Source organism: Hemibagrus wyckioides, linkage group LG11, assembly GCF_019097595.1.
Source record: "Hemibagrus wyckioides isolate EC202008001 linkage group LG11, SWU_Hwy_1.0, whole genome shotgun sequence".
Lineage (NCBI taxonomy): Eukaryota > Metazoa > Chordata > Actinopteri > Siluriformes > Bagridae > Hemibagrus > Hemibagrus wyckioides.
Window position 1 is genome coordinate 32,729,905 of NC_080720.1, and position 20,864 is coordinate 32,750,768.

Below are 20,864 nucleotides of genomic sequence, written 5' to 3' on the forward strand. Positions count from 1 at the left end.
CAGCAGGCCAGGCTGTGGCTGGTGGCTACTGGCCTAGCCCTAGCTCCTCACTGCAGCGAAGGAAAAACAGGCCCTTAGAAGACATCAGGACATCTAAAAGAAAGGTTTTGTCCATTTCTTTGATCTGTTACATTGCCTTTCTGTGGCAACTAAATGCAAATGAAATGGCCGATTGCATGGGCCATCTGCTTAGTGGCACAGAGGGCTAAATCTGTTTAGAATTCAGACCTCATTGATGAGCCCCTTCCCACAGATGAGCTCCTTTAGCAGGTCAGCTCGGTAGGACTGCTAAACTGCAACAGCTTTACCTGTGGGATTGTAGGCCTTCCCTATAAGGCAGATGTGGCCAAACAGGGCCTCAATGAGAATGCAGATTTTCTCCATGCAGCCAATGAAGGGGAGAAATAGACTGCAAGCATCTCTTCAACCCTAGGCATCACCGCATACTCCTGTTCATCAAAGTCTACAATGCCTGAATATTCAGCAGTCACTGAGGAGAACAGTCAGGCAGAATAAGGATTATTCCACAACCTTGACACCTCAGTGTGGAGGTATAGGGAAAATGGTAGATGCCTGCACGAAGGTGGAAGGTGGCGTGAAGTTAGTCAGAGATTGTCAAGCTCATAGTGGACAACACTAACCTTTCATCATGCCAAACTAAGCTAAGCTATCAGCGATGAAACACCAGAAGCAGCAACAGATGACTTTAATGTCATCATGGATGAAAAGAAAAAATGGAGATGTGACTTGGTTGATTCAGTAAATTAGCTCAGGTCAGGATAATCATATTTTCATGAACATTCTGTGTAGCATGAAAATGAGTTCACTTTAAACGGCACAATTTCTCTCAGCAATGTATGACAAGCAGACTCTGAATTCTAGTTTAATGTTAGACTCATGATCATAACTCAGTTTTCCTATCAGAGGACAGATGAGGTGGACAGTTAGGACACATGGAATGTATCCTTGAATGGATAGATGTGATTGAATGGATAGATGGAGGACAATGTTCTTTATATATATTTTTATGTTTGTGAGATTGTGTGCCAATCTTGCATCCTGTGTACCAAATAAGTAATGTATCTACTGTATAAGTAATGTATCTACTTTTCCCATCCTTTTGGATTACAGCAGTAAGGAGTACAGATGTTTATTCCTACCCTGCTATAATACAGTGATGGAGGCATAAAAATGATCAATTTTAGGTATTTGTGATGCACCAAAAATTAGCACCAGGAATGTAAATATTTTAATTTGTTCATTAACTAAGAGTGATTGTTTATTCATGAGAGACAATTATTAAAGCAATGATTTGAAACATTTTCATATAATTTTTATAAAAATTATAAAATTATATTACATATTAATATTGTGAAAATAGTGATTCAACACAAATGGTTCAAAAAAGCTTTTTGCTTATTCTATTCTAATCACCTACAGTTTGGTGGATGTGTCTCTGACAAACGTACTGTGCAACATGTGATTTATTTCACATTTTCAGATACAGCAGTTAGTTGAAAGTAAAAGTTTGTTCAACAGTGGAATTTGAGTCTTACATTATTTAAATTGTATGCACACACAAAACATTAATGATGAACATTTTTGACTTTATAAAATTATTCTCTCAAGTTTTGGTGATCGGCCACTATTAAACAATAAAGAAAGTAAGATATATTTTTTATATAAACAGTTTAGTAGCCTATTATTCTTTTTGACAGAATTTATCAGTATAATCAACTTCATTATTTCCTTGATTTTGTAGCACCATAGTCCCTAAATGTATGTAAATGCAGGAAATGGAATTCAAATCAAAAACATTTTCTCTCATTTTGTGTCCCCCCACTTCTCGAAACAAAGTTACCCTGTCATACTGGTGCATGTATCATAAAAATAGACAAACATTTAGAAGCTACTGCATGTGGGAAGTTTATTTTAATTGTTGTTTATCTGTTAATCATACAATTAAACATTATAGTACAGTTTAACTGCTATTGCCATCTGTAATCTTGCACTATCATTTTACAGCAAATGCTTTCATTTATCTTACTCTTCAGTGAGAAGCTAACTACATTTCATCATCTTAGAAAATGTAAACTGCACAATGACAATAGAATCGAAGCAGAATACAGGGTTAAAAGTCACCGCTACATCAATGCTAATTTATTCAGAGGTCATTTTTAGACATGAAGCTGAAACAGGAAGTAGGATTTGTCTGCAAAAGTAGGGCAAGTTTCAGAAAAGAACTAAACCACAGTAGCTGATTACAGGTGGTTGTTATGGATCTTGGTTGAAGTAGTAATCAGGATTGTTCATCTGCAATGTGTACATCACCTCTGTAGTCACCGCCTGTGAATACATCGGCTGTAATGGAAAGATTGAAACACACACACACACACACACACAATTTCCTTATTTATGCTTTATATACATGACTTGAGTTCTAGGGTCACAAGAATGTTTAGACAGGAAATGCTTCTCAGATTCAGAATACCATTACATATCTATATATCTTCAGAAATCAATCATGTTTTTTTTATTGTGCATTCCAAGTAAGGTCAATCAAACTGGAGTTGGGTTGTTTTGATTAAGTAATAATAACTTGTAAAAATACAGGTAACTTACAAAGATAAAGTTCATTAAAAGTATGTTTTTATATTTATTAAAAGCAGTATATGGAAGTTTTATATATATATATATATATATATATATATATATATATATATATCTGGAAAAAATAAGAAACAACTGCAAAATAATCAGTTTCTTATGTTTTTTTCTTACAGGTTCATGTATTGGTGAGATGAAAAGTGTTGTTTCATTTTTTGTGAACTGCTGACAATATTTCTAAATTCATATATTTTATATTTTATAATATTTTATTTCAAATATTGTTATTTAGAGTGTATAATTAAAGGAAATGACAACACATCAAAATAACCCAAGAGCATGCAGTATTTGCAGAGCTTTAATAACTCAAATAAAACAAAATGCAAATAATTTGTAAACAAATTGTGTTAATGCTTCGGCTAAATAACATTAAGAAATCAGTATTTGGTGGAATAACCCCGATTTGCATGTGTTTTGGCTCCATGATCTCCACCAGTTTCTCACATTGCTGTTGGGGAACTTTATACCACTCTTTTTGCAGAAAAAAGCAAACAGCTCAGCTTTGCTTCATGGTTTGTGACCATTCATCTGCTGATTCATTGCAGTGGTCTCTTACTTTTTTTTCCAGAGCTGTATATATATATATATATATATATATATATATATATATATATATATATATATATATATATATATATATACAGGGGTTGGACAATGAAACTGAAACACTGGCCAATTTAGTGTTGGAGGTTTCATGGCTAAATTTGACCAGCCTGGTGGCCAATCTTCATTGATTGCACATTCCACCAGTAAGAGCAGAGTGTGAAGGTTTAATTAGCAGAGTAATAGCACAGTTTTGCTTAAAATATTGCAATGCACACAACATTATGGGTGACATATTAGAGTTCAAAATAGGACAAATTGTTGGTGCACGTCTCGCTGGCGCATCTGTGACTAAGACAGCAAGTCTTTGTGATGTATCAAGAGCCACGGTATCCAGGGTAATGTCAGCATACCATCAAGAAGGACGAATCACATCCAACAGGAGTAACTGTGGACGCAAGAGGAAGCTGTCGGAAAGGGATATCCGGGTGCTAACCCAGATTGTATCCAAAAAACATAAAACCACAGCTGCCCAACTCACTGCAGAATTAAATGTGCACCTCAACTCTCCTGTTTCCACCAAAACTGTCCGTCGGGAGCTCCACAGGGTCAATGTACATGGCCGGGCTGCTATAGCCAAACTTTGGTCACTCGTGCCAGTGCCAAACGTCGGTTTCAATGTTGCCAGCAGCAAAAATCTTGGGCTGTGGACAATGTGAAACATGTATTGTTCTCTGATGAGTCCACCTTCACTGTCTTTCCCACATCCAGGAGAGTTACGGTGTGGAGAAGCCCCAAAGAAGCGTACCACCCAGACTGTTGCATGCCCAGAGTGAAGCATGGGGGTGGATCAGTGATGGTTTGGGCTGCAATATCATGGCATTCCCTAGGCCCAATACTTGTGCTAGATGGGCACGTCACTGCCAAGGACTACCGAACCATTCTGGAGGACCATGTGCACCCAATGGTTCAAACATTGTATCCTGAAGGCGGTGCCATGTATCAGGATGATAATGCACCAATACACACAGCAAGACTGGTGACAGAGTGGTTTGATGAACATGAAAGTGAAGTTGAACATCTCCCATGGCCTGCAGAGTCACCAGATCTAAATATTATTGAGCCACTTTGGGGTGTTTTGGAGGAGCGAGTCAGGATACGTTTTCCTCCACCAGCATCACATAGTGACCTGGCCACTATTCTGCAAGAAGAATGGCTCAAAATCCCTCTGACCACTGTGCAGGACTTGTATCTGTCATTCCCAAGACAAATTGATGCTGTATTGGCCGCAAAAGGAGGCCTTACACCGTAATAATGAATTATTGTGGTCTAAAACCAGGCGTTTCAGTTTCATTATCCAATCCCTGTATATATACACTATATTGCCAAAAGTATTCACTCACCCATCCAAATAATCAGAATCAGGTGTTCCAATCACTTCCATGGCCACAGGTGTATAAAATCAAGCACCTAGGCATGCAGACTGTTTTTACAAACATTTGTGAAAGAATGGGTCGCTCTCAGGAGCTCAGTGAATTCCAGCATGGAACTGTGATAGGATGCCACCTGTGCAACAAATCCAGTCGTGAAATTTCCTCGCTCCTAAATATTCCACAGTCAACTGTCAGCTGTATTATAAGAACGTGGAAGTGTTTGGGAACGACAGCAACTCAGCCACGAAGTGGTAGGCCACGTAAACTGACGGAGCGGGGTCAGCGGATGCTGAGGTGCATAGTGTGAAGAGGTCGCCAACTTTCTGCAGAGTCAATTGCTACAGACCTCCAAACTTCATGTGGCCTTCAGATTAGCTCAAGAACAGTGCGCAGAGAGCTTCATGGAATGGGTTTCCATGGCCGAGCAGCTGCATCCAAGCCATACATCACCAAGTGCAATGCAAAGCGTCGGATGCAGTGGTGTAAAGCACGCCGCCACTGGACTCTAGAGCAGTGGAGACGCGTTCTCTGGAGTGACGAATCGTGCTTCTCCATCTGGCAATCTGATGGACGAGTCTGGGTTTGGCGGTTGCCAGAAGAACGGTACTTGTCTGACTGCATTGTGCCAAGTGTAAAGTTTGGTGGAGGGGGGATTATGGTGTGGGGTTGTTTTTGAGGAGCTAGGCTTGGCCCCTTAGTTCCAGTGAAAGGAACTCTGAATGCTTTAGCATACCAAGACATTTTGGACAATTCCATGCTCCCAACTTTGTGGGAACAGATTGGAGCTGGCCCCTTCCTCTTCCAACATGACTGTGCACCAGTGCACAAAGCAAGGTCCATAAATACATGGCTGACAGTCTGGTGTGGATGAACTTGACTGGCCTGCACAGTCAAGTTCAACACTACTCACAGTATAATATACACACTACTTCGGGTGAAATTTCTGGATGCACCTAAAATGCACTATAACCTTTACAGGTGAACTTAATTTGACCTTCTCTACACTTTTGTATGCACATGTCCAACTGTTCAGTGTTTCAGTACTTTTTGCATAACTTGCTGTTCTCTAACAAGGTGCTTAACAGCAAAATTCACAACTGGTGTTTGATCCATGAATCGACCAATAAATTTTCTGGTTCAGTTAGAATTGGTATTTAAACAGTCCTCTTCATCATGCCATTCACAATTTGACATCTTTAGACCAAGACCACACCTAACAATTGATCAACAGTGCCTCGGCATTGCGAGGCTTCAAACAGGATGTTCTCAGAGGGAAGTGGCCCCTGAGCTTAGAGTGTCACAGAGTGTCATCAGCAGGTTGCGACAGAGATACAGAGAGACTGGAAGAGTCACAGAAATGCATAGAAGTGGACGTCCTTTGGCCACATCCCACGTTGATGACCGCTTCATTGTGAACAGTGTCCTGAGGACCAGATGATGAATGCTACTCAACTCCAGGCACATTTAAGGGAGGTGAGAGGCACCCAAGTGTCACGTCAGACCATTCGAAACTGTTTACATCAGTGTGGTCTGCATGCTAGACGACCTGCAAGGGTACCTGACCACACCACCAGGCACAGGTGTCATCGTCTTGCATGGGCCAGCTGGATGAGGGACCAGTGGGCCTCAGTGTTGTTCTCTGATGAAAGTTGATTCACGTTGAGCAGAAATGATGGCCACCAATGATGTCAAGGAGAGGGCTATGCATCAGCCACTGTTGTGGTGGTGTTACAGGCTGGGCAGGTGTGTCTATTCAATACAGAACTGCCCTACATCTTGTGAATGGTACAGTGACAAGCCAATACTACCTGAATAACATCATTAATCCAGTCATTGTGCCCCTGCATGAACAACACAGGCCTAATTTCATCTTCATGGACTACAATGCTCCAGCTCATCGAGGTTGAATCATTAGAGAACGGCTGCTGGAGGCTGGGGTACCTCAAATGGAGTGGCCTGAACTGTCTCCAGACCTGAATCCCATAGAAAACCTATGGGATCAGCTGAGTCGCCGTGTAGAGGCTCGTAACCCTGCACCCCAGAACCTCAATGACCTGAGGGCTGCCCTTCAAGAAGAGTGGAATGCCATGCCTCAGCAGACAATAAGTCGAATCGTGAACAGCATGAGATGTCATTGTCAAGCTGTAATTGATGGTCAAGGACACATGACAAATTATTGAGCCATTGACATTTTTTTGTTGTGGTATACCCACCACTGTTGTTGGCTTTTGTTTCAATAAATTGTTTGAGATGAGGAAATCAGCACTGCTTCTACTTAAATGCCCTACTTTCATGATATAATATCAATGTAGCGTGAACTTTTTACATTTTCCATAAATTTCACCCAAAAGCCAAATATCCTTAACTTTTTGTGAGTAGTGTATATTCATAGTATAAATATACTATAAATACATTATAAATATATACTATAAATATATGACTTTGGACCGGAAAAATGTGGTCACCACATTATGTATGTACCCCTGTTCCCTGAGAAGGAAAAGAGACGCGTATGTACCCCTGTTCCCTGAGAAGGAAAAGAGACGCTGCGTCATGGCTGATGTTATGGGAATGCTTCTATGTGGAAATTGTGTCTGAAGCTATATATGAATTACCGGCTCGGGTAGGTCATGTGATGAAGCAAAGCGAGCCAGAAAGATCATAAAAGGGCATCTGTGTCACATTACCACAATTTCTATTTGTCTGAAGAAATAGCAAGCATCTGGATGTGGTTAGTGATGCAGCATCTCGTTCCATCCTCAGGGAACCGGGCTACATGGGTAACCCGATGTAGTTCCCTTTTGAAGAAACTCGCCGCTGCTTCATTTCTGATGCTATCAGAACGTCAATAACAATGCCACCACATGCTGGGAGATGTTTGTCCCGGAGGTTGTGAAAGAGCACAACTGAGCCAGGAGCAGAGCATCATTAGCCCTGTAAGACTCATGACACAGGAGTGTGGTCCAGGTCCAGGTTATGGAACCCGATAAAGGTGTGCGGAGAGGACCATCCCACCGCAGCACAAACATCCTGGGGGGGACGCTACCCAGCACAAGGTGCTGTTTGAAGACCAGATTGCTTTTGCTGTGGTTGCCAAAGCAGAGGAAAAGCTAGAGGACCTATGCCCTGTGCTCAACCAATAGGTGTAAGTCCTAAGAACCCAAACTGGGCACAGCAGGTCTCTCATGCTCTGGCAACTCATGGGGCGGAGGGCAGAAGGCCTGCAGAAAGGCCAGATGCCCCGCTTATAGCAGAGCTGTTTTCAGAGTCAGAAACTCCTCAGAGGCTGACACTATTGGCTCACAGGGGGGTTGTAGAAGCCATGACATGGTCTACAGGAAAGCCTCAGCTCCCTGGCACCACGTAGAAGGTGAGAGACCAGAGAACAGGCACGTGACTCGCAGCAATGGCTGCCACGTATAACTCAATGTAGAGGGTGATAGGCCCAAAAAGGGGCATATCTGCAGGAACTCTAGCACCATATTTATAGGGCAGTGAACAACATCCTAACAATGCAGATTACACCAGAAGTGATAGTTGGGAGAGGTAATTTAGGAGCATATGCATTCCACCACCTACAGGTGGAAATTCCATTCCCCGGCACTCAGCCCCTGCCTCAGCAGGAAGCCTGCTTCCTGATCATGTGCTCTGGAGTGTAAAAAGCCCTCAGTGAGAGAAATCTGGTCTCTACCTAGAGCCAGATCTGGTGCACCAACCTGAACAGGGGGTGCAAACACAGACTGCCCTAATGATTGAATAAGGGGACCTCCAAAGGGGGACATCTGTTGAAACATTCCTGCAACAAGGGCATGCCCTAAGAGTGGGATGCAAGGTGAGAAACCAGGGTCTGTCCACATAAGAAGATTAAGAAGCTTGTGGGGTGTAACTCTTGTGACCCTGAAAAGGGTGTCTGTAGCTGTGAAAACCCATGCTTCTGAGCCAGTGTTGAACCAGTCTCACGTGTAACAGATCCAAAGGAATAGCTTTGGCCGTTACAGTCATGAGCCGAGCACCCTCTATGCCGGAGATGCAGAGAGGCACTGGCCTAGTCAGATTTTAACCCACTGGGGTCTGGGTGTCTTGTGTGTGGGCCCATAGAAAAACAGCTAAATTATAACACTCAGAAAGTAAGGAGAATGCACCCTACAGCCCCTTTCTCAGTCGCGAGAGAGGTTCCTCATGGAGGAAAAAGGTTCGGTTTGTGCCAACAGCAGTGGGCAGCACACTCTGAAAGAAGGAGAATGGGAGACAAACTGGATTCTGTAGCCTTATCCCACACAACCCATTTTGGTGTACCAAGCAGAAGCTTCCATGCTGCCAGTTGATCTGAGAGAGGTGTTAGCCTCTTACTGTTCTCACCTCGCATCGTGACCTGAAAGCTGGCAGGGGCTAACCCAGGAGGTGGCAACACATAAGGAGCAGAAGCGTGGGTGGCTATGGCTGAACCCCAAAGCACAGGAGGTGGCAGGGTAGGCAGCAGTGAAAAAGGCAGTAAAGGGGCATCCCTGAGAACCCTAGCCCTCATGCATTAGGATTAATTTCTGGCCCACATGGCAGAGATGCTTATCTATAAGGCAGATGTGGCCCGACAGGGCCTCAATGAGAATACAGATTTTCTCCATGCAGCCAGTGAAGGGGAGAAATAGCCTGCAAGCATCTCTTCAATCCTAGGCATCGCTGCATACTCCTGTTCATTAAAGTCTACAATGGCTGAATATTCAGCAGTCACTGAGGAGAACAGTTAGGCAGAATAAGGATTATTCCACAACCTTGACACCTCAGTGTTGAGGTATGAATAAAAAAGCAGGGAGATGCCTGAATGGAGGTGAAAGAAACTGTGAAGCGGTGTGAAGTCAGAGATTTTCAAGCTCATAGTGGACAACACTAACCTTTCATCATGCCAAACTAAGCTAAGCTTAGCAATAGCACATGTGATCACATAAGCTTGTCGAAAACCAGAGATTGCAGTTGCAATTTGAATGTTGTTTGTTCCTTCTTACTCCTCAGAGTCTGATGCAGATAGCATTATGTCCATATCTAGGTTGGGCGAAATCTCAAAATAAGCTCCTGGAGCCTAGGTGGAGGTATTAGAGTCAGCTGAGAGGATGAAAAGGATTCACGAAGCCATGAAACAATGACCGAATCCGGCACGCGGATGGACTCGATGGATGCAGGACTCGAGCCACGAGGCACAAGCGCTTGGCTGGAAATACAAGCAAGTGAACGTGGAATACCGTTCATCATTGCCCACAACAAGCTCCTCAGAGTCAGATGAAGACAATAATTCCTCATTCGGGTCGGGAGAAATTGCAAAACAAGCTCCCAGAGCTGATGCGGGGGAATCCTAGTCGGGAGAGAAGAAAAGAGAAAACGGATCACCCATTTCTTGTTCCGACCTCCACTAACTGCGAGACCTATGATCTAAGTTGGTGCACTGCCTCAGCAAACACGTGACCAGAGTCATGACGTGCAGGTGCTTAGCTGGAGAAAACAGCCAAGGGAGAGTAGAGTTTACAGAAAAGTTTCGCAGCGCAAGGGAGCCAGCCCCCTCAGGAGCCTTGCATGCACATTCCACTATCAAACAAACAACAGAGAAAAAGTGTGAGTTGTCCCCAAAATGTAGCAGGGCACAGATGCACACAATTTTCTGAACATGCCATCTTTCCAAATCTTTTATGTATATCTTCTTTTTCCGTGGTCTAGACAGACAGGACAAACAATCGACACAAACATACACAGAGAGCTTCCTGAAGACAAAGAAACTGGAGTAATGTGACGTTTATGGTCTTTCTGGTGCGCTACGCTTCATCACATGATCTACCCGAGCCGATAAATAGGCATGATTTCACACAGAGGTTCAGACACAACTTCTGCATAGAAGCACTCCCATAACATCAGCCATGACGAAGCATTGAGTTTCCTTGAAAGGGAACTTTATTAAAGAGCTGTGTTAAAAATAACATGCATTAATGAACTGCAGCAATAGGCGGAGTCAGAGTATTTAGATTCATTTTGCACCTGCAATGTGATTTATGAAAAATAAAAATAAATAAAAAAATCAACAGATTAGTAAAACAGAAAAAACAGACTTACTTTAGTTGCAGAGCAGCTGGTGGCTTTACAGGCGAAGACAGAAGTGCAGATAGAAATGATGAACTCGAGCAGAAAGAAAACCAACAACACTCCAGAGAATACATGAAACTGACCCAAACAAACAGACAAACCAACAAACAAGTAAATCAATGTGCAGGTAAACAGTTTAGTAAGATACAAATATCATTTGTAGAATAATAATAATAAAAATAATTGACCAGATGCTATGTACACATCTGTAATAGAAATAGTTGTTATAGGGGTCAGAATTATAGTGGTAACAGTAGTTACCACATAGTTACCAAAATGCCAATCAACATGTCCAATGAGAACAGAATGATATCTAAGCCTGCAACCACAGCGCTAAACACATTCATTCCCAACGTGGCTTTTACCTAAAGAGGAAATAAGAAACAGTGTCATCTAACAGAATAGATATCATTAAGCTTCACATGAAAGTCTGGATCCTGATTGGTCAGAAGTGGTTGGGGAATTCTCTAGAACAGCAGCTCTGACACTGGTGCAGGCGGTTTCTATTTATGCTCATAAGAAGTCATCGTTTCCATATAAAGCTCTCTGACCTTTACATGGGTGAGAGGTAAAACTGAATATTTTGTTTCTCGGGAAGGTGAAGAGCTGCGTTTTGTCTTTGTGCAAACATTTCGCGAATGATACAGTATGTTCAGTTTTCAATTGGAATTCTATTGAATTGGAATTCTATTTCACAATATGAATTAATTTTAAATTAATTCCTGTTCAACATTAAATATGATTATTACTATGATTGTCACTAAAAAAAATTAAAACATTAAAAAAAAAGTAACTTTTTTTTGTAAGTCTACAATGTAAGTCTACATGTATATAAAAGATTTCTCAGGAAGTGGTTTATGATTTCCTCATGCTACACCACGAACAGCAGCTGCTACAGTGCAGTTCCAGATCATTTTTTCTTTATTCACTTTATTTTATTTTTTCCTAAAACAAGGGAGGTTCTACTTTAAAATGAAAAACAGAAGGAAGTGAAGTTATTAGTAAGCCATGTTTACATACCATGCAGGGATTTTGTTGGGTCGCTGAAGCGACTGACAGAGCACCAGAGCTTATGAACTGTTTCAAAAAAAGAAACACATCTGTATATCAAGTAACAAAAAAGCAACAGTGAAGGTTACAGGCTTGTGTCAGTATTCACTCCATCTTTCTTATATTTTGTTATAACCAGGTATTGAAATTAACATATTTTGTTCTCTCTCTGCACAAGATAAAATATGTTACTGAAGCATGGTGGTGGAAGTATCCTGTTAAAAATTACCCTGGGCTCTTGCTTTTTTTTTTTTTTTTACACATACAAAGTAAACTCATTTAATAATGTTTTATGAAAAAAAACAGTAATAACAGTAATTAATAAATTTATTTATTAATTTTTAAGATTAAACCAAAAATAAAATAAATCAGCAGTTTGCAAATGTATTTACAATTAAAAACAGAAAAGGTTTGATAAAGAATCATGTGACTTAAATATAAATACACCTGCTTCTTAAGGAAGCCAAAATATGTTAGAAAGCATGAAAATAATAAAATAATATAATCAAAATCAAGGCAGTGCATTATTAAAAGAAGTTCAGGAAATGCATCTATCAGTTTTTGAGCATTGTTTGGTGCAATAGTGGAAAAACTAAACAAAATAAATAAATAAATAAATAAATAAATAAATAAATAAATAAATAAATAAATAAATAAATATGTCAGAAAAAATCCAAGTGTTTGAGTAATCAGAGGCATTATTCACAGAAGAAAGCAAAAAGCCAAGCTTAGTTCTAAACAGGATGCTACCACCTCCATGCTTCAACATCATGGGCTATTTTTGTTCATCTAATTGACTTCTGTGTTACCCAGTAATGTGTAAAGTGGTGAGGTTATGTAAATGGTGTCAACTTACAACAAGTGATTCACACAGAGCGATACAGGAAATCCAGCCACTGAAGAAGGCTAAAACAATACCGAACAGTAAAGTTATGATTCCGATTATAATCTGCACAGTCTGTAGAGAAAAAGGGACAACGAGATTACAACCTGGAAAAATGTTAAGCACTGAAAACAATTTAAGATAAAAGTATTTTTACCCCCAGTGCTTTGGGCTCGCCTTTCAGATAAGCTGTGCGTTGGGTATCAGCTGGGGCCGTTACAGGGGCCATGATGACGAGGATTCGACTCGATGAACAGAAAGAACCTAAAGAAGTGTTCTTTATGCAGTAATATATACGTTACGACACCTTAGCTTGTTTTAAATTCAGTTACGTATTTTAAGGTACAGATTTTCTAGACAAGTGAAAGATTCAAGCTTGAAGTTAATAAATATTTTATTAATAGGTTTTATTGATCATATATTTGATGTATATATTAATTATAAAAGGAAATATATTTGACTATATTAAAAATATTTTAAAACTTGCTAAAATACTTGCTAAGATTTTTTGTTATTGTTTTTGTATCTGTATGATATAAACAACAACAATAACAACAAAGAAAACAAAGACACAATGTTTACCTGATGAAGAGTGTGCTAGGTCTTGGCTACTTGGAGGTGTTTGGCTTGTGAGCTAGTGGAAATTTTGAGAATGACTCTTCACTTCCTCCGACACATGTGTGAGTTTGACTGATATGATTGTGGTGAACTAATAAAAGGGAAGGTTTATCAACAATGTCTTGCTGTGTTGTGTGATGTTTATACTGATGTTTACTTTTTATTACTATACTGAATAACATGTTCACCCCTTTAAAATATTCAGAACATTCCATACATGATGGATGTTTTTCAATAAAAAAAATTTCAACATCAAAGAAAGAAGAAAAAGAATGTCTCATATTGCTATGAAACTACACCAGGTCACGTATGTAAACTGGTTTCCTGAGAAGGGAACAAGGCACTGCGTCATGGTTATGGAAATGCGTCTATGTGGTAGTTGTGTCTGAAGCTCTGTAGGTTATATGGCAAGTCTGGAGTGCACCAGCAAGATCATAAAAGGGCATCTACGTCACAATACTCCAGCTTCTGAAGGAAGCTCGAGTGGACGCCCGGGGTGTGGCTAGCTATGCAGTGTTTCGTTCCCTTCTCAGAGAACATACGTAACCTGGTGTAGTTCCCTTTCGAGGGAACTCGACGCTGCTTCATTGCTGATGCTATGGGAACACCAATACCAATGCCACCACACACCAGGAGATGTCTGTCCCAGAGGTCGTGAAAGAGCACAAACAAGCCAGGAGCAGAGCGTCATAAGCATGAAATGGCCGATGGCATGGGCCATCTGCTTAGTGGCACAGAGGGCTAAATCTGTTTAGAGTTCAGACCTCATTGCTGAATATTCAGCAGTCACTGAGGTGAGCAGTCAGGCAGAATAAGGATTATTCCACAACCTCGACATGTCAGTGTGGAGGTATAGGGAAATGGTAGACAACTGCATGAAGGTGAAAGGTGGTGTGAAGTTAGTCAGAGATTGTCAAGCTCATAATGGACAACACTAACCTTTCATCATGCCAATCTAAGCTAAGCTTAGCAACAGTAAGTGTGATCACCTCAATTCGAATGCTGTTTGCTACTTTTTGTCCTCATTGAGCTCATCTGAGTCTGATGCAGATAGCATTATATCTTCATCTAGGTCAGCGTCCAAGAACACCACATGCACACTCTAAAACTAGCTGAGTGAAAGGTGTAATGAACAGGTATCAAGGTTGCAGCACAATCAGCGATGAAACACCAGAAGCAGCAACAGATGATTTTAATGTCATCATGGATGAAAAGAAAAAATGGAGATGTGACTTGGTTGATTCAGTAAATTAGCTCAGGTCAGGATAATCATATTTTCATGAACATTCTGTGTAGCATGAAAATGAGTTCACTTTAAACGGCACATTTTCTCTCAGCAATGTATGACAAGCAGACTCTGAATTCTAGTTTAATGTTAGACTCATGATCATAACTCAGTTTTCCTATCAGAGGACAGATGAGGTGGACAGTTAGGACACATGGAATGTATCCTTGAATGGATAGATGTGATTGAATGGATAGATGGAGGACAATGTTCTTTATATATATTTTTATGTTTGTGAGATTGTGTGCCAATCTTGCATCCTGTGTACCAAATAAGTAATGTATCTACTGTATAAGTAATGTATCTACTTTTCCCATCCTTTTGGATTACAGCAGTAAGGAGTACAGATGTTTATTCCTACCCTGCTATAATACAGTGATGGAGGCATAAAAATGATCAATTTTAGGTATTTGTGATGCACCAAAAATTAGCACCAGGAATGTAAATATTTTAATTTGTTCATTAACTAAGAGTGATTGTTTATTCATGAGAGACAATTATTAAAGCAATGATTTGAAACATTTTCATATAATTTTTATAAAAATTATAAAATTATATTACATATTAATATTGTGAAAATAGTGATTCAACACAAACGGTTCAAAAAAGCTTTTTGCTTATTCTATTCTAATCACCTACAGTTTGGTGGATGTGTCTCTGTCAAACGTACTGTGCAACATGTGATTTATTTCACATTTTCAGATACAGCAGTTAGTTTAAAGTAAAAGTTTGTTCAACAGTGGAATTTGAGTCTTACATTATTTAAATTGTATGCACACACAAAATATTTACATAGACTTTATAAAATGATTCTCTCAAGCCTTGGTGAACAGCCCCTATTAAACAATAAAGAAAGTAAGACATCTGTTTATATACACAGTTTAGTAGCCTACTATTCTTTTTGACAGAATTTATCATTATAATCAATTTATCAAGTTACACCCTTGGTCATACTAATGCACTGTCGCGAATCTAGCTCAACATTTAAATATTTAAGTGTAATTATAACTGGTTATAATTAATTATAAATATTCAAATGGGGGTTCTTAGAACTAACTGTCAGAGAATCAATAACACAATTATTTGATTTGTTCGTCCAGCGAACAGACCGTATAATTATGCATTAATTCCAGGGAAAGTTATCTTCCTGGCCAAGAAAGAATAACTACTTTATAAAGTACTAGCTGTAATTTAGCACATAGCAAGAGTAATGTTCAGGGACCCTGAAATTGTGAGCAAAGCACAGAGACAATCACTTGTGAATAAAATGCATTTAATAAAACAAAAACACACAACAAATACTAACTACGACACATATATAAAAGACAGGGTAAGGATTATAGAGAGGGGATAAGTAGGAGAAGAGAGATTGAGATTAAGGAAGAGAATACGGAGGAAATCAGAGCGAGCGAGAGAGAGAGAGTGAGAGAGAGAAAGAGATAAGGAAACAGAGAAGAGATCAAATATGGCAAGTTTCAGATCGAGTTTTAGTTACCACGTGTGAGAATCATCAAGGTAATTAGGATTCAATAAGGGGCTTCAGCTTAAAATTGTGGATCTAAAATAATTGGTAGCTTTTACTTGCATTGGTTTGTTGATAAGAGTCCTGATGTAGTGGATCAAGGAGGTTCGGAGATTCAACGTCCTCTGAGCAAGCAAGAGATTCTGTTGGAACGAAAAAGGTTTCGGTGGTGCAAAGTTCCTCGATTGAAGCTGCCGGCAAAGTCTCAAGAGAAAGTGACAGTCTTGTCCCGAAGAAAGATCGGCGTCGAGTCAGGCAATATATAGACTTTATAATATAAAGGCAAAAGGGGAATACACATACAGGTGTGTTAGGCATGGGTCAGGTAGGGTTTTACTATTGTTTTATTGAAACTTGATTCAAGTAATGCTCCTTATGTGTGTGCGTGTGGCGGTCAGGAGGAGTGTTTCCAGATGGTTTGTGTGTGTGTGTGTGTGTGTGTATGTGTGTATGTGTGTGTGGGTGTGTGTGTGTGTGTGTGTCTTCAGTCAGAACTTTGGTCATCCCCCGGTCAAGGCATTGATTTGGTTTAGATTAGGGAATTCTTGTTGACTTTTAACGACCGTAAAACTGCTGGGTGCAGGGTGATTTGTATGGTAAGGTCACAAGTTGATGGTGAGTTCCAGGTGTGAGGCTGGGCTATCAGCACTGATGGTCTGCAGAACTCCAACATTCATGGTGGTAGAATACCTCCTTTATCTCCAGTCTTTGTTGGGGGGGGGTCATTGGTTATCCAGAGCCATCAGAAATCCCGGAGCCTGGCTCCCATGAGTTACAGCATGTCGGTTGAGGTATAATGAAACGACTATAAGTAGTGATAGCTCAGTTCTGAGCTGTGTAATAGTTAATTGAGTTTTTGAGAAGGATGCAATGGACCCCATGAGCAAGTGAGCCGACCTGGAGACGCTACAGCACGTACCATAGAAATAGACAAACATTTAGAAGTTACTGCATATGGAAAGTTTATTTTTAATTGTTGTTTATTTGTTAATCATACAATTAAACATTATAGAACAGTTTAACTGCTATTGCCATCTGTAATCTTGCACTGTCCTTTTACAGTAAATGGTTTCATTTATCTTACTTACTCTTCAGTCAGAAGCTAACTACATTTCATCATCTTAGAAAATGTAAACTGCACAATGACAATAGAGTTGAAGCAGAATACAGGGTTAAAAATCATTGCTACATCAATGCTAATTTATTCGGAGGTCATTTTTAGACATGAAGCTGAAACAGGAAGTAGGATTTGTCTGCAAAAGTAGGGCAAGTTTCAGAAAAGAACTAAACCACAGTAGGATCTAAACATTGTAGGTGATTACTGGTGATTGTTATGGATCTTGGTTTTAGTAGTAGTCAGGATTGTTCATATGCAATGTGTACATCACCTCTGTAGTCACCGCCTGTGAATAAGTCGGCTGTAATTGAAAGATTGAGTGAAACACACACATAATTTTGTCAAATGAATTGTAACTGAGACATGCCTTTTTTTTCCAAACTTTATGCCCACATGCATAATTTTTAAATATCATCTAACTTAACTGAACCCTAAGTACGCTCAAATAATAATGAAGTGAACAAGTGCACTTTTTTAAAGCACTAGAATGAGTAAAAACTACACCGAGTTACGTACGTATGTACCCCTGTTCCCTGAGAAGGGAAAGAGAGGCTGCATCATGGCTGATGTTATGGGAATGCTTCTATGTGCAAGTTGTGTCTGAAGCTCTGTGTGAATTACCGGCTCGGGTAGGTCATGTGATGAAGCAAAGCGAGCCAGAAAGATGATAAAAGGGCATCTGTGTTACATTACCACAATTTCTATTTCTCTGAAGAACGAGCAAGCATCTGGGGTGTGGCTAGTAATGCAGCATCTCATTCCATTCTCAGGGAATAGTTCCCTTTCGAAGAAACTCACCGTTGCTTCATTTTTGATGGTATCAGACCGCCAATAATAATGCCACTACATGACGGGAGATGTTTGTCCCGGAGGTTGTGAAAGATCACAACCGAGCCAGGAGTAGAGCATCATTAGCCCTGTAAGACTCTCAACACAGGAGTGTGGTCCAGGTCCAGGTTATGGAACCCGATAAAAGTGTGTGGAGAGGACCAACCCACCGCAGCACAAACATCCTGGGGGGAATGCTACCCAGCACAAGGTGCTGTTTGAAGACCAGATTGCTTTTGCTGTGGTTGCCAAAGCAGAAAAAAAGCTAGAGGACCTATGCCTTGCACTCAAGCAATAGGCGTAAGTCCTAAGAACCCAAACTGTGCACAGCAGGTGCAGTCTCTCATGTTCTGGCAACTCATGGGGCAGTGGGCAGAAGGCCTGCAGAAAGGCCAGATGCCCCGCTTATAGCAGAGCTGTTTCCAGAGTCAGAAACTCCTCAGCGGCTGACACTATTGGCTCACAGGGGGGTTGTAGAAGCCATGACATGGTCTACAGGAAAGCCTCAGCTCCCTGGCACCACGTAGGAGGTGAGAGACCAGAGGCACGTGACTAGCAGCAATGGCTGCCACGTATACCTCAATGTAGAGGGTGATAGGCCCAAAAAGGGGCATATCTGCAGGAACTCTAGCACCATATTTATAGGGCAGTGAACAACATCCTAACAACGCAGATTACATCAGAGATGAAAGTTGGGAGAAGTAATCTAGGAACTGGGCCCCCTCCCGGGCCAGTCCAGAGGTTATAAATCTCAGTGCAGGGGCCAAGAATTGCCTATGCACCTGAGAGAGGAGGCTCCTCCTGACAGGAATCTCCCAAGGAGCACCATCCAGAAGGGCACAGGGCACAGTGGGTCGACTCCTTGGAGGTGAACATAGCCAATTTTGCCTGGTCAGAAATTGCCATATGCATTCCACCACCTACAGGTAGAAATGCCATTCCCTAGCACTCGGCCCCTGCCTCAGCAGGAAGCCTGCTTCCTGATCATGTGCTCTGGAGTGTAAAAAGCCCTCAGTGAGAGAAATCTGGTCTCTACCTAGAGCCAGATCTGGTGCACCAACCTGAACAGGGAGTGCAAACACAGACTGCCCTAATGATTGAATAAGGGGACCTCCAAAGGGGGGCATCTGTCGAAAGATTCCTGCAACAAGGGCATGCCCTAAGAGTGGGATGCAAGGTGAGAAACCAGGGTCTGTCCACATAAGAAGATTAAGAAGCTTGTGGGGTGTAACTCTTGTGACCCTGACAAGGGTGTCTGTACGGGTGAAAACACCTGCTCCTGAGCCAGCATTGAATCAATCTCATGTGTAGCAGATCCAAAGGAGTTGCATTGGCCGTTACAGTCATAAGCCGAGCACCCTCTATGCCTGAGATGCAGGGAGGCACTAGCCTAATCAGATTTTAACCCACTGGGGTCTGAGGCCTTAGAATACAGGACTGAGTTCATGAAAGTCTTGTGTGTGGGCCCATAGAAAAACAGCTAAATTATTATTAATTATTTGGAGTAAAGTGACTGATGTGCCTAACTTTTTTAAGCAGAGCCTCTGTTTCACTGAATAATTCGTGATTATTCATGAATATGTAAGACCTATTGACACCTGGCTCAGGTGACACCATGTTTCCCCAGGACTCCTATTGATGTATCAGATGTTCACACCTATAAATTCAGATTCCTCATACAAAAACAGGGTACACTGAGGCCAGGTTTTGCTGAAAGATATAAATAAAGCGTGGTTTCTGAAACTTTCATTGAAATGCAATTCTTTTAGAACATTTTCTAAAAGGCATATTCACAAATACATTCTAGCCATTCACAGACAACGTGAATTGTGCTATGTTGTTTTTCTGGGGTACTATTATATTCTTTTTTTTACATTATGTATGCTTAGCAAAAGTTGCTATTGTTTATAACTGAAATAAAGCTGTTCATATTGGTGCGTGCTTTCACTTTTATTTAGCATTTATTTAGCAAGTATATATTTGTGCTATGTTGTTTTCTGTAGTACTATTATTGATTTTACATTTCGTCTGCTTAGAAAAACAACATAGCACAAATATATACTTGCTAAGTAAACGCTGCCTTTTGCAAAGTGAAAGCACACACCGATGTAAGCAGCTTTATTTCAGTCATAAATTCACAACCACATTCCAGACATTCACAGTGAAATAATTATTCAATGCTGGACACAAACAGCAAAAAAAGCATGATGATTACTATTATTTGAACTTATGTTTCCTCCCAAACAACACAGAAATTAGCATTGACTTACACCTGAATAGAGTCGTTTACATAAATCTTGCATGTGAATGGAGCGCTAAGTGCGGGGGCAGGTCTCCGGAGAGTGTGGAGACGAGAATTTGACATACCTAAGTTTTTTATTTTTAACATTAATTTAATAGCAAACATTTATTTGGCAATAAACTTTTTGGAAAGACAACCGTCTATCGTTTGTGTACATATTTTTTTCTGGGTTGCTGCAATATAATTTCATTTACAAAAACACTTTCAAAGAGAAAAAAAGTGACTGGTGTCTAAGGGTTTGAGTCAGACCTTTACAGCAGAAAGGATGGAATTCCCCAGAGTGGGAGACAGGTGTGCCCGTATTGTGGCTGAATCCCAAACTATCCACAAGTTCTCAGAGAGTGAGAAAGCACACATTTCACTGGGTTGAGGGTGTTATAATGCCAGAGCAGTCTTCATGCACTCTGTGAGGGTGAACAATAAGACTAGGCCTAAAAGGAGAAACAGGCACTGGTACACTTCGCCCCGAAAGCGAACCAGGGTAGTCTCCTGA

General features: G+C 40.6%; 2 long non-coding RNA genes across 2 annotated transcripts; both read right to left on the reverse strand.

The window, feature by feature from the left end:
• Nucleotides 1-1,927: 1,927 nt before the first annotated feature.
• Nucleotides 1,928-11,527, reverse strand: LOC131361311 (uncharacterized). Its single transcript, XR_009206008.1, has 3 exons — nt 11,039-11,527; nt 10,737-10,844; nt 1,928-2,361 (listed from the first exon to the last, which is right to left on the reverse strand). It is a non-coding gene; the product is annotated as an uncharacterized LOC131361311 (long non-coding RNA).
• A 1-nt stretch (nt 11,528) lies between these two features.
• LOC131361313 (uncharacterized) lies at nt 11,529-13,337 on the reverse strand. The gene is made up of 4 exons (XR_009206010.1): nt 13,282-13,337; nt 12,857-12,976; nt 12,673-12,774; nt 11,529-11,843 (listed from the first exon to the last, which is right to left on the reverse strand). It is a non-coding gene; the product is annotated as an uncharacterized LOC131361313 (long non-coding RNA).
• Nucleotides 13,338-20,864: the final 7,527 nt, after the last annotated feature.